Source organism: Silene latifolia, chromosome 3, assembly GCF_048544455.1.
Source record: "Silene latifolia isolate original U9 population chromosome 3, ASM4854445v1, whole genome shotgun sequence".
Lineage (NCBI taxonomy): Eukaryota > Viridiplantae > Streptophyta > Magnoliopsida > Caryophyllales > Caryophyllaceae > Silene > Silene latifolia.
The window spans coordinates 56,380,989-56,394,593 of NC_133528.1; positions in this window are offsets into that span (position 1 = coordinate 56,380,989).

Sequence of the window (13,605 nt, forward strand, 5' to 3'; positions counted from 1 at the left end):
ATCGATCAGTAGAGGCCGCTAAACGCGGGCGGGATTGGGTGTCCGATTAAAGGGCTTCCCAATACGTACCTTCACCTCTTACTCAGAAACTTTGGATAGTGGACGACCTTATCCAGGGCGTACGAGAGTCATTCTAGAGATAGGATGCTAAAGAGGGACGATTTCCTTATCTTTAGTACCTATGTCAAAACGCTGCTTTGTGCTTCGATTTGACCGAGGTATAAAGTGGAATTCGAACGGGTTCCAGGCATCCCACAAATGCTTGGTGGCGACTCCGAACATCTCTAATCGTTTCGAGACCCTTACCGAGACGAAACCGACCGATCTAAAACGATCCGGTCGAAAGCACCTTTACGCCGCCGAGCGTGGCTTTCAAAAAGACCGCTGCCGTTGTCCACAGATCGGCTGGGCATACGCAGGTGGGCCCCTGTCCACATATATATATGAATTATTTAGGGTTAACGAAATACTTCTTTGGAATAAGAAGGTCTATAAATTCTAACCGGATAGATATTGAAAATAAAAAGCTTTTATATTGACTCTTTGTATTTTTAATAATAGGAAAGATTATAAAACGAGGCGTAAGTTTAACACACTTTTTAAAAAATCTATAAATATAAAAATAAAAGAAATAAGAAAAATATAAAACACCCAATAATATTTGGGGTATTACACGACGTGAGGTGGCCGTCCAGCATGAAGATCAGCAAGGTGATCGTTGATGATCGCCCAAATTGCCAAAAATCGCCCTCCTTGTCTCTCTCGTTATCATTATCATTATCATTATCATTATCATTATCATTATCATTATCATTATCATTATGATTATGATTATGATTATGATTATGATTATGATTATGATTATGATTATGATTATGATTATTATTATTATTATTATTATTATTATTATTATTATTATTATTATTATTATTATTATTATTATTATTATTATTATTATTATTATTATTATTATTATTATTATTATTATTATTATTATTATTATTATTATTATTATTATTATTATTATTATTATTATTATTATTATTATTATTATTATTATTATTATTATTATTATTAGAGTAGAGTTCCGGTGAGAACGGGCCTTATCGTGAGAACCGTGAGAACAACTCTCAACCGTCCATCAAATAAGACTCACTATTTGAGATTAGACGCCATTTGCTCTTAAAATTTCACGGAAAACAAAAAATAAGAGTGTACATGTCAGCAATATCAAGCCTACGTAACAAAATCAAACCACACGAAACAAAATCAATCGATTTTATCATTAATCCTTCCTTAATTTGTAAATTTTTGTCTTTCGATATCAAATTTAGGTATCTAAAATCGTTTATTCATCATCAATTCTTTGTGTTCAAGCGCAAATCGAGTCAATTTGTTCAAACTTTTGCATTCATCGGCTATTCAGTTATTTCAAGATCAAAACTTTGTAAGAAAAATCGGAATTGATTTGGTCATTCATCTGGAATTATTGTTTTCTACATTCAATATTGAGGTATGTTCATTCAATGTTATTTAATTCCTTTTTGAATCGTTGTTGAATTGATTTTATGATGATGTTAAAGTTGAATTTGATTAAATTCAACTTAATTTCGGATTTGATTAAATTTAGTTAACTAGATGTAATGTACAGAACCACAAAAACATTAATTTTATAATGAAAAGTGTTAAATTAGGGTTTATAGTTTGTTTGTTTGGTTTTAGAAGGATGATAAATGCAAATGTACTTTGTGGTGAGAAAAAATGTACTAAAAATAATGAGAAAGGAAAAGTGTGCAATTTGAAGTAACTGAAAAGTAATTTTGCATGTAAAAATAATGTCTTTGTGTTGTCTTTGTACACGTTTCATAAGGAAATGTCCAATCAGTCTTAGTGAAATGTGCATTATATATAATAAGTATGTGCAAGTAATTATTACCTTTTGCAAGTGGTCTTGCAACTGTTCAATATGTCAAATGACGGTTTGTAACTTGCTTAAGTGGTGAAAAGACACAACTATTCACGTTAATTTGAATATTAATTCTAAATGTACATTATATTAATTATAAAAAAACATGTTCCATCAAATAAATTGTCCACTATCTATAGTATATTCATAATTTGCATTTTCTGATAATTAGGTGCAACTAAAATATCATTAAGCACTGTTTGGAAAATGTACATTATATTATATTTAAACGTACATTAAATTATTTAAAAAAGAACATGGACCATTATTTGGAAAATAAATGTGCTTTCAGTTTAATTCAAATGTCCATTACGTATATTTATAGTGTGAATATACTGTTTTATGCGAGAGATTTAACTAACATAGATAACTTCTCCCAATTTATTAATTACCATGATTATGTTTGTGGCAGTTGAAAAGACACAACTGTTCACCAAATTTAATCTCTTATACTGAATTAATCCACTATATAAACCAAGGAGTACACAATTACTTTTCCATCTTACCTTCATTTCTAAAACATTTTCCAATAACCAAAACTTTTAATCTCTTCAGAAAAGTATTTAATTTTCTTAAAAAAAAAACAATGGACTACTCAAAATGCACGATAGTTGCCTACAAGAATGATGCTCACAAACAAAATTTCATGAACCCTTATAGGGATTGGAAAGTAAGCCAGTTTTCTTCAAACTGGTTTGATGGAGATGACATTTCTGTGGAGATGGATGTACCATCTCCCAGTAGTCCTTTACATTATTTCCTTACTACTCAGCCTTTGCTCCGAATTTTGTTTGAGCGACTTGGGAGGGAGGAAAAGAAAAACATGGCAATGGTGTGCAAGGGCTGGTCGAAGTGGTTCCTTATAGGAATGGAGCCAGAGGTAAAGGAAAGGGATTATTATCGAGGGGTGGTTCGGGAACAGCAAAATGGTATAATCACTGTCACAAAGGATCAGCGGCTCCTTGAAAGATTCTGCCTTTGCACGACTCTATCTAGTCGTGCAGAAATAATTAGACATCATAAACAACAAGCACGACAATTTAGAAACCGAAGAGACGAATATGAAATTGAGGAGTAGTCTGGTGATGAGGGTTATTATGACTCAGACTGTTAGATTGGTTTAGAAATATATTAAGTTAGTTTTCTATTTTATTGTTATTTTGTATTATCTTGTGTTTTTTTTTTCAGTATAAGCCTTAGTAGGCTTTATCATTTTGAAAGCCTTAAATGGCTTTTGTAAATATTTTACTAATATTAATGAAATAGTATTGTGTCTATTTGTTTGTTTACAGTCATTAGAATTCAATACATTTTATATATGCTCTATCAAAATGGACAACAATATTTCCTATGAACATTAGCAGTAAAATAAATGTTCCTTTAAAGGCATGATAATGGACATTCGAAGGAATACATTATATATGAACCTTTATTTGTACGAAATAACTTGCTTATGTGGTGAAAAGACGCAATTATTCACATTAATTTGAATATTACTTCTAAATGTACATTATATTAATTATAAAAAAAACATGTTCCATAAAATAAATTGTCAACTATATATATTCGTAATTTGCATTTTCTGATAATTAGGTACAACTAAAATATTATTAAGCACTGTTTGGAAAATGTACATTATATTATATTTAAAGGTACATTAAATTATTTAAAAAAGAACATGGAACATTATTTGGAAAAAAATGTGAATTCAGTTTAATTCAAATGTCCATTACGTATTTTCATAATGTGCATATACTGTTTTATGCAATAGATTAAACTAATATAGATAACTTCACCCAATTTATTAATTACCATGATTATGTTTGTGTCAGTTGAAAAGACACAACTGTTCAAAGAATTTAATCTCTTATAATCAATTAATCCACTATATAAACCCAAGAGTACACAACTAGTTTTCCATTCTACCTTTTCCAATAACCAAAACTTTTAATCTCTTCAGAAAAGTACTTAATTTTCTTAAAAAAAAAAAAAACAATGGACTACTCAAAATGCCTGATAGTTCCCTACAAGAATGATGCTTACAAACAAAATTTCATGGCCCATTATAGGGAATGGAAAGTAAGCCAGTTTTCTTCAAACTGGTTTGATGGAGATGACATTCCTGTGGAGATGGATGTACCATCTCCCAGTCGTCCTTTACATCATTTGCTTACTACTCAGGATTTGCTCCAGATTTTGTTTGAGCGACTTGGGAGGGAAGAAAAGAAAAACATGGCAATGGTGTGCAAGAGTTGGTCAAAGTGGTTCCTTATAGGGAACGACCCAGAGGTAAAGGAAAGGGATTATTACCGAGGCGCGGTTCACGGAAATGAAAATGGTGTGATAACTATCGTAAGGAATAATCGGATGCTTGACAGATTCTGCATCTGCACGACTATGTCTAATCGTGCAGAAATAATTAGACATCACAAAAGACAAGAACGACGATTTTTAAAGGAAAGAGAAGAAGAATATGAAATTGAGGAACAGTCTGGGGATGAGGGTTATTATGACTCCGACTGTTAGATTAGTTTAGAAATATGTTGTGTTATCTTCTGTTTATTGTTATTAGGTATTATCTTGTGTTTTTTTTTTTTCAGTATAAGCCTTAGTAGGCTTTACCATTTTGAAAGCATGAAATGGCTTTTGTAAATATTTTTCTAATATTAATGAAATAATATTATGACTATTTCTTTGTTTAATGTCATTAGCATTCAATACATTATATATATGTTATATCAAAATGGACAACAATATTTCCTATGAACATTATCATTAAAATAAATGTTCCTTTAAAGGCATGATAATGGACAATGAGCATATTAGAATTGGATTATTGCATATTAGAATTGGATTCTTTGCATTATTGATGCAATAATATTTAATATACTTACTTACTTAACTACTGTTGAACCAGACAATGAGTACAAGTGATGCAACTACGTCTTCTTCTACAAATAACAGCTTTAAAACACCAAGGACAATAATTGAAACATTAAATGCAGTCCAGTACATTCCATTCTGTCCAGAGGAAAAGAAACCTAAAGTAGGACAAGTATTCGAAACGCTAGAATCAGCAGAGTTATTCTACAAAGAATATTGTACAATCTGTGGGTTTACGCCAAGACTTGCAACAACAAAAAGGATTAAAGGCAATGAGTTACCAAACAGTTTTGCATTAAGGAATGTTGTCTGCAATAGGCAAGGTGTAAAGGAAAGTAGGAAAAGGAAGAGGATCGATATCGATACCGATCTGCTTGAGAATGATGCGAGAATCGATGTGATGAGACATAAGCCGTGTGTGGCCGATTACAAGAATTGACTGTCATGCATTAGTGCAGTTTAAATACCAAGAAAATGGAACTTATATTGTTACCAGATTCGATGAAGCGCATAACCATCCACTTGCTTCGCCTGAATCTACAATATTCTTGAAAGGAAACCGAAAATTGACAGAGGTACAGAAGCAATTTGTCACAAAGGTAAAGGTGCTAAAACTAGGTGGTGTGAAAGCCTATAGAGGTTGGAAGGAGCTGTGTGGAGGTTACAACAACATTGGGGCTACTGAGGTTGATTTCAAAAACTTTGTCAGGGACATAAAAACCTACATTGGTAATTTTGATGCACAAATGTTTGTTGAAAATATTATAGGGAGAAAAGACACATGCAGTTCATTTTACTTTGATTTTATAGTAGATGAAAACAAGTGCCAAATTTGGAGTGTTTTGGGCGGATCCGATCCGCATAAAGAACTACATCTTTGTTCGGTGAGGTTTTATCGTGCAGATGCTACATATAGAACAAACAAGTACGATATGGTGTTTGTGCCTTTCACAGGAGTTGATCACCACAAAAGGTGCATAACGTTTGGAGCTGGGTTGTTAGGTGATGAAAGTATTGAGTGTTATACATGGCTGTTCAAGACATTTTTGGAAGCAATGGGCGGGTGCCAACCGAGAATTATAATTGCGATCGGGACAAATCAATGAAGTCGGTGGTCCCGGAAGTGTTTAAGGAGTCAACACACAGAGTGTGCATGTGGCACATAATGAAGAAACTAAGAGAGAAAGTCAGTTATCAACTGTTTCAAGATGAGGATTTTAAGACCAGGCTCAATAGGTGTGTTTGGAACAACCAACTTGAGCCCGATGAATTCGAAGAACAATGGGGAAAGATAATGACTGATTATCAACTTGTAGAACACGAGTGGTTTTCAGATTTGTACGATCTCAGGAACAGTGGATCCCCGCCTACTTTAAAGATGTTTCAATGTCGGCTTGATGAGGGTTACTTCTAGGTCTCGAGAGTGAAAACAGTTTCTTTTGACAGTTCCTCACACCTCATTTGACCCTTGTTGAGTTTTGGGTGTGCTATGAGAGTGCCTTGGAAGCACAAAGACACAAGCAGTCCAAATTGAACAGTGACAACAAACACTCTGAAATACCACGGAAAACAAAGTCAAACCTTGAAGTCCATGCTTCTGAAATGTACTCGCACAACATTTTCAAAGACTTCCAAACAGAATTGGTTGCGGCTTTGTCGATTGCCGTTTGAAAGATGTGGAGAAGATTGATGAGACAAAAATATATATTCTAACAGACTTGCAGATGCCAAATAAGTCATGGAACATAGCATATTCACCAGATAACATGGAGATTACTTGTTCATGTTCTATGTTTCAGAGAATGGGCTTGTTGTGCAGTGCACGCCTTTGGATTCTACACAACCAAGATTTTTGAGAAAATACCGAAAGACATAACGCAAAGATGGAAAAAAGCTGCAATGAGTAAGCCTGTCTTTGACAAAGATGGCAAATTGATAGATGTCTCTCAAAAGTTTTACGTAGGAAAAGTTTGAGTCTTGAGTGTGGCAAGAGGTTTATTCTTGTGTCGGCGTAGCTGAGTGTGATGATAACGACATGAAGCTTTTGATTGAAAAACCGAGAGATATTAGATTGGATATGATTAGTAATGAAGTGTACCAGCAAAGAAGAAAGACAAGATGAAAGAAATAGAAAAGTATGTGTATTTGCAAAATACCCGAGAAGTTGGTGATTCATGTTCCTAAAAAATCTAAAAACAAGGGTAGGACCAAGGGCAAGAGAATTGAATCACAAATGTTAAAAGCCCTAAAGAAGAGAGGAAAAGAGAAGAGGTCTTCGCAAAACATGTGGCCGCCAAGGACACACCTCTAGGACTTGCAAAGAAACAAACCATCCGACGGTATGTATAATTTGGTTTCTTGTTAAAGCATATTACATTAATGTTAAATAATTATTAAATTATACAAGCATAGCGCATAGTGTTTACCTTCCAAAATCTTCAATCTTATATGGAGGCACATAAGCTCTTTGTGCAATGAACATTATGGTTGTTCTAAAGGCACGAGATGAGAATTTAAAGCAATGTATATTTGGTTAACATTAAATCTATTATCAATTTAGTTGTTCATTTTGGCCATTTTCTCCTTATAAAATCTGATATTTAATTTACATTTTGATGCATATTCACCAAATACTACCATGAAGATGACGACGATGAAGGAGATGAATCTGATGATGTGGAGGACGACGATGAAGAAGATGAATCTGATAACGAAGTGGAAGGTGCAAATTCTTGATTCAAGGATAGACATCCATAATATACACTACGAGAACATTCTTAAAGGCTTGTATGCACAATTCGATTATACTGCCAAAGTACATTACTCTTATAGGGAAAGTATATTACATTTTTATTAAAGCATCATTATTGTTGTTCTACAAGGAACATTCTTAAATGCTTGTATGTACATTACTCTTATAGCCAAAGTACATTACTCTTATAGCCAAAGTATATTACATTTGTATTAAAGGTTCATTATTGTTGTTCTACAAGGAACATTCTTAAAGGCTTGTATGTACATTACTCTTATAGCCAAAGTACATTACTCTTATAGCCAAAGTATATTACATTTGTATTAAAGGTTCATTATTGTTGTTCTGCAGGGACAACATCAACTTGATTGGAATTGTTTTCCCAGAGTACAATAATTTTAAGACGTTTTGCACAATAAACATTATTGTTGTTCAGCAAGAACATAATAAACTTTATTGAAATTTGTTTCCGGAATATAACACTCTCTTGAATTAAAATTTTTTCAAACTTCAGGTTCTACGACTCATGACTTCCTCAATATATGTTACATTACTCACACACATGTCACAAACGAAACTAAAAAAAGTTTTTACGGCTTCAATTCAGCATATTCCTCATCTTCATCATCATATTCTTCCCATGGCAGTGGGTTTGAACGGAAATCCATTGCCTTCTTTAGTACAGCATCAAAACATACATTGCCTTCTGTTGAAATCATATATGAAATGTATTTCTTCCGCAGAATCAGTAGGGGAGCATCCTAGCAAAATAAAGAAAACAAGGGATTAGAACATGTACAAATGTGTACTGAATTATGTATTAAAAATAATTATATAACTTCTAAAACTCACATCGCCTTTTTTAAGCCCACAGGTCCAATTTAGATTACCCTTAAATGTCTCCATATGTCTCATAACGTAAACACCACAATCAGTCTTGTTAGTGTTGTTTCTCCACTTCTTCTTTGCAAGAATATCTTTGCGAGTTTTTAATGCGATCAACTTTTACCTTTGAAACACCGATGTCTTTCAAGTATTCTGCTAGAACATTACGCTGGAGGAGAAGGAGTGCAGGAAAACATTAGGACACTAATAATTATGAGGTACAATATCACAAAAATTAGAAAATTAAGACAGACACAAAATTTTTGGGGAAGGTACACTCTATGTAAAGTCATTGTACATTCACAATAATGAATAAGAACAGTCTGTAGTGCTGTTAAGCAAAAGAGAGCATAGAATCTTACAAAAAACAGTGGTCTATTGTGGAAAAATTCTTCTGGTTTTCCGTCACGATACACATTATCAATGATGATGAACTTATACTTGTTCTTTGTCAATGACTAGTAAATTGTAATGCCTTTTATATATAATCGGGAAGAAGAATCGTAGATTTTAAAAGATTTAATTAGGCAACAAGCAAATTAAATATAACATGCAGAAAGAGTGTATATTGTCAATGCTAACCAAATCAATTCTATCTGGGTTAACCGAGAATTGGGTAAACTCTTCTTTCATTATATCCTTAATCACGATAAAATTTTCAACAGTCTCCAGTTCTCCATGAAGCATCATCTGTATGCAAGACAAGTAAAGTTTTTGATGTTAGTCAAGGGATAAAACATTACAAAATTTACTTGTTGAAATAAGTTTATATAAATATTTGACTTACGACATAATTTGTGGTGAAAAAAAAAAATCGATAAGGCTCGGAAGAGTTTCTTCTAGATTCCTTGGCATTCAAAAGTTTTGCCCAACAATCGATCACATCACTCGTTAAATATTTAGATTGTCGTAGCGTTGCCATTTCAATACGCCGAAGAGAAATTTCACCCACATGCACAAGAAGTTCCCTGGTTCAGGACTACCAGTGTTAACTCAAAACAGGATACAAAACATTTTAAATTTAAATATTGTACATTAGTAGAGATATATATATATATATACCTGGCTAAATCGGTATGTTTTCCTCTACTATACGACACATAATCAGCAATGCAACTGAAACTCGAGAAGAGGAGTAATAATGCATGTATACGTGCTTAGTAAATTACGATTTGCAAGGATGCTCAGAGACTCTGGTTGACTTCTTTCATGTTCATGAACATTTTCATTGTTGATGACTTCGCCCTTGGTAGTGTCACCACTGTCAACCAGATTATGCTCATTTATATTCTTGTTGTTTGTATTACTTACATCTGTAATGTTGTCATTCTTCTCAGAAGCATCATAGCCATCTGGTATAATATTCCCTTCTGTACAACCTACCTCCATTCTTCTCTTCTTAACCCTAACAGTCTCATTGTTGTCAGGGACACCAATATCATCGGTACTCTTCTCTTTCTTTCCAACTACCTCATCTTCTATCTTCTCATCCCCAACAGTCTCATCACCCTCGTAGAATTCTTCATCAGACGAATCCAGTTTCTTTGGGAAGGGCTTCTCTTGATACTGCTTCACCTTTGTTAAAACGTCATCACAAGCAACGTTGCACTTGGATGAAACCAAAGTGCAAAGATATTTGATTCTCAATAATCGAAGTCCATCCATCTACAAAAGTTAAAATATCTTTAAGATAGGTAACTTGTAAACAAGAATGTGCTTTTAATACTTTAAGAAAGATCATTTAATTAAACCAAAAGTACATTTACAATTATTGGATATAAATTGTTTAGAAACTTACTTTGTTTTTTGTCAACCCACAAGTCCAATATCGACCCCCTTGTACGTTTCCATGTGTTTCATTGTGTAAATACCACATTCAACAACATTTTGATGGTTTCTCCAAGGCATTTTCAATACAAAAGGCTCCATTGCTCTTACTCTTTCCTTCAAATCACCAATGTCATTGAAATATTCTGCCAAAGCATTACGCTGCATGGAAAAATTCAGATCAAACTATATAGAGAGACCGTGCAAAAAATATGACATTGTAAAAGAAAAAATAACCAATAAAAGGCAAATCGAACAATTACCATATTCCAAGGTTTGTTTCCATAACGAGTTTTGGGGTTTCATCATCTTTGTTGATTATCAAGAATGACAAACTTGTTCTTCTCCATATTGAATACGAACGCGTAAAAATGCTTGTCGGATATTATTGGGAAAAAAACTGTTTTATATAAGAAATGATTAGAAGATACAACAGACATAAAATTAGCAGCAGAAAACACTTTGTATTGACTATATATATTGTTTGAGCTAACCATATCAACTTTTGTCACATCAATAATCCCAAAGATGATTTAACTCATTTCTAAAATGCCTCTTGAATAATTCCAATTCTCTTTCAAATTTGATTTCTTTCCTTTGCCCTTGAAATGCTTCTTTGCACACACAGAACATAATATTGTTCTATTAATATACACTTGTATAACATAAAATTATTGTAATATAGAATGAAATAAAATTTTACATACAAATACGAGGGTTGAAGCAAAGAATCGACGTGGTTTCAAGATTTTCTTTCAAGTTCATTGAAATTCAAGTAAGTGACCAACAATCAACCACAAAGATCTGCTATATACCGAGGTGGTTTTAGAGATGCAAAAAGATATCGGGTACCCACGACATTCTTAAACTCAAAGAGCTTCTCACTGGTTCAGACGTTACACAAAACAAGTCAGTTAATTACACATATGTACATTATCTTTATTAATAATGCACATAATACCCAAACGAAATGTACAGAATGATTAAATAAAAGGAACATAATGAGTAGAATAAAATATACCTAGCAAGAACAGTGCCTTTTCCCTTGGTGTAGTAGACGTAGTCAGCAATACAGTGCTGAAACTTAGATGGCTCTGTACATGGGTCAGTGTCTCCTCTTAGTAAAACAAGTTCAGTACTAATATCTAAGCTTGGATTGGGATTGGTTGCCTTGGGTTCTTCACTATAATCTTCAGATAACATGCTACATACAAGGGTATTTATAAGATTATCCGTATTGGCTTCTTCCTCATTCTCCGCGTCACTATCAACATAAAGATGCTTCGAATCATTTCGTACATTTTTGTCATCATCTTTCTTGTTGTCAACATTCCCATTTTCACACTCCCCTTCTGACACCTCTTTCTTGTTTTCACACTCCCCTTTTGACACCTCTTTCTTGTTGTCTTCATTCCCATTTTCAACCTCAACTGATTCAACTTTGTTTTCTTCTGACTCTCCTTTTGACACCCCTTCCTTGTTATCTTCATTCCCATTGTCAACTAATTCACCTTCTTTTCTTAATGCACAAGGCTTCTGGAATAGTTTAAATATATCAAATTAAAGAACAATACACTTAAGCACCAAGTTAACATAATATAACAAAAAATATGATCAACATATTTACCTTTTTGTATGTATAAAAAATCGGCCTCTTCAATGACATGCTTTCAACCTGAATACTATTTTTTAAAGTTATGTTTACATTATTCAAAGCTTCAACAACCAAAGGATGATTACTAACATCAATCTCAAAGCAATAGAACAAAGATCGGAATATCAGCAACATTAATACCAACAGAACTTTCACTATCGGTGAGAGTCGTGCTCATTTGACAAATTGAGTAAACTAAATGCATGATCACGAGCTTCCGAGCAGTCCTGTTCTCCTTAATTACTGATGCTCCTTTTTCTAACTTAGCCTTAACAGATGATATGTTTACGAGCTAAACTAGTTATACATTTAGCAAGATCAGGAATATACTCCTCCGTGTAGTCCTTTGTTTGATAGACAGATTCGACACCTGTATTGTCAACCACCTCCTCCATTGGTGCTTCCAACTTACCATTTCCAAACATACCGCTTTTCATCTCATCCTTCTCTCTCGATGTTAACAAACTACTAGTCCAACCTACCAACGTATAATAATCTCTTTCAACTTTTCGTTCCACATGAACAACGCGATCAACATAGATAAGCTGCAAAAAAAAAAAAAAAAAAAAAAAATTTAATTACAAGAGAATGAAAACGTACCTTCCAATGTTAAATTAATTTATGAACTTCAAATATATTTTTTGGGACTTTTTACCTCCAAAAACAACAGTGGCCCGCCGAAGTGAGTCTCCTTTTCCACCCACTCAATCTTGCTTTCTTGCAAACTTTTTAACAAAAAGGAACACCAATTGTAATCTTTGATTTCATCAACATTCATCAACGATTTTAAAACATGATGATTAACCAAAGGCTTTTGCGTGTGTTCTCATTAGCAAAGAAACAGCAAACACAACAAAGTTAACCTTGAATTCATCACCACCATGATCATGATTTATCAACCAATTCTCAAGCGTTTTGAGTGGAACTTGTCCATCTTTTATACCAAATTATTGCTTCCATTTGCCATAAAACTCTTGAAACTCTTCTGATTCAGTATGAGTTTTGGATAATTCAACTGTTTTAGGGCCTATTGGAAATCCAAATTTTGATCTTACATCAGAAACCTTCAAGTACAACTTCTCACCATCAAGAAGATCGATCTGAGTTTTGGTATGGGTTATACTGCTTAATTAACCAGTACCCAAGCTTTAAAGGAATGGAACGAACTCTTAACCAAAATAGCCCACTAAATCCAATCTCTTCTAGCGCGCACCACTGTTCGTATGACAAACGTTCAACTACCTCAACTACTCTTGTAGGAGACATTCTCGTATATGCACTTTTAAACGAAGAGAAATCAAACTTCTGCTTACACTTGGAACCCAATACCATCTTATTACTTACTTTACCCTTTTGAGGACTTTCTTTCTTTGCAGTAACAATTTGTTTATTAACAGAAACAATTTGTTTCTTAACTGCAAGATCATCGTCACTTTCTTCATTTATCTTCTTTGCGAAAGATTTTATAGACTTAGATTTACTGTTAATAGTAGCAGATTTACGCTTTCTTGTAAATGGAGCACACTCATTTTTACCATCGGTGGAACTTTCGGTTGGTGAAAAAATAAAAGTAACTTTTCTCCGCTTTTCGATTTTTTATCTTCCGCTCCATAGTCGTAATAATAAAATGAAATTACG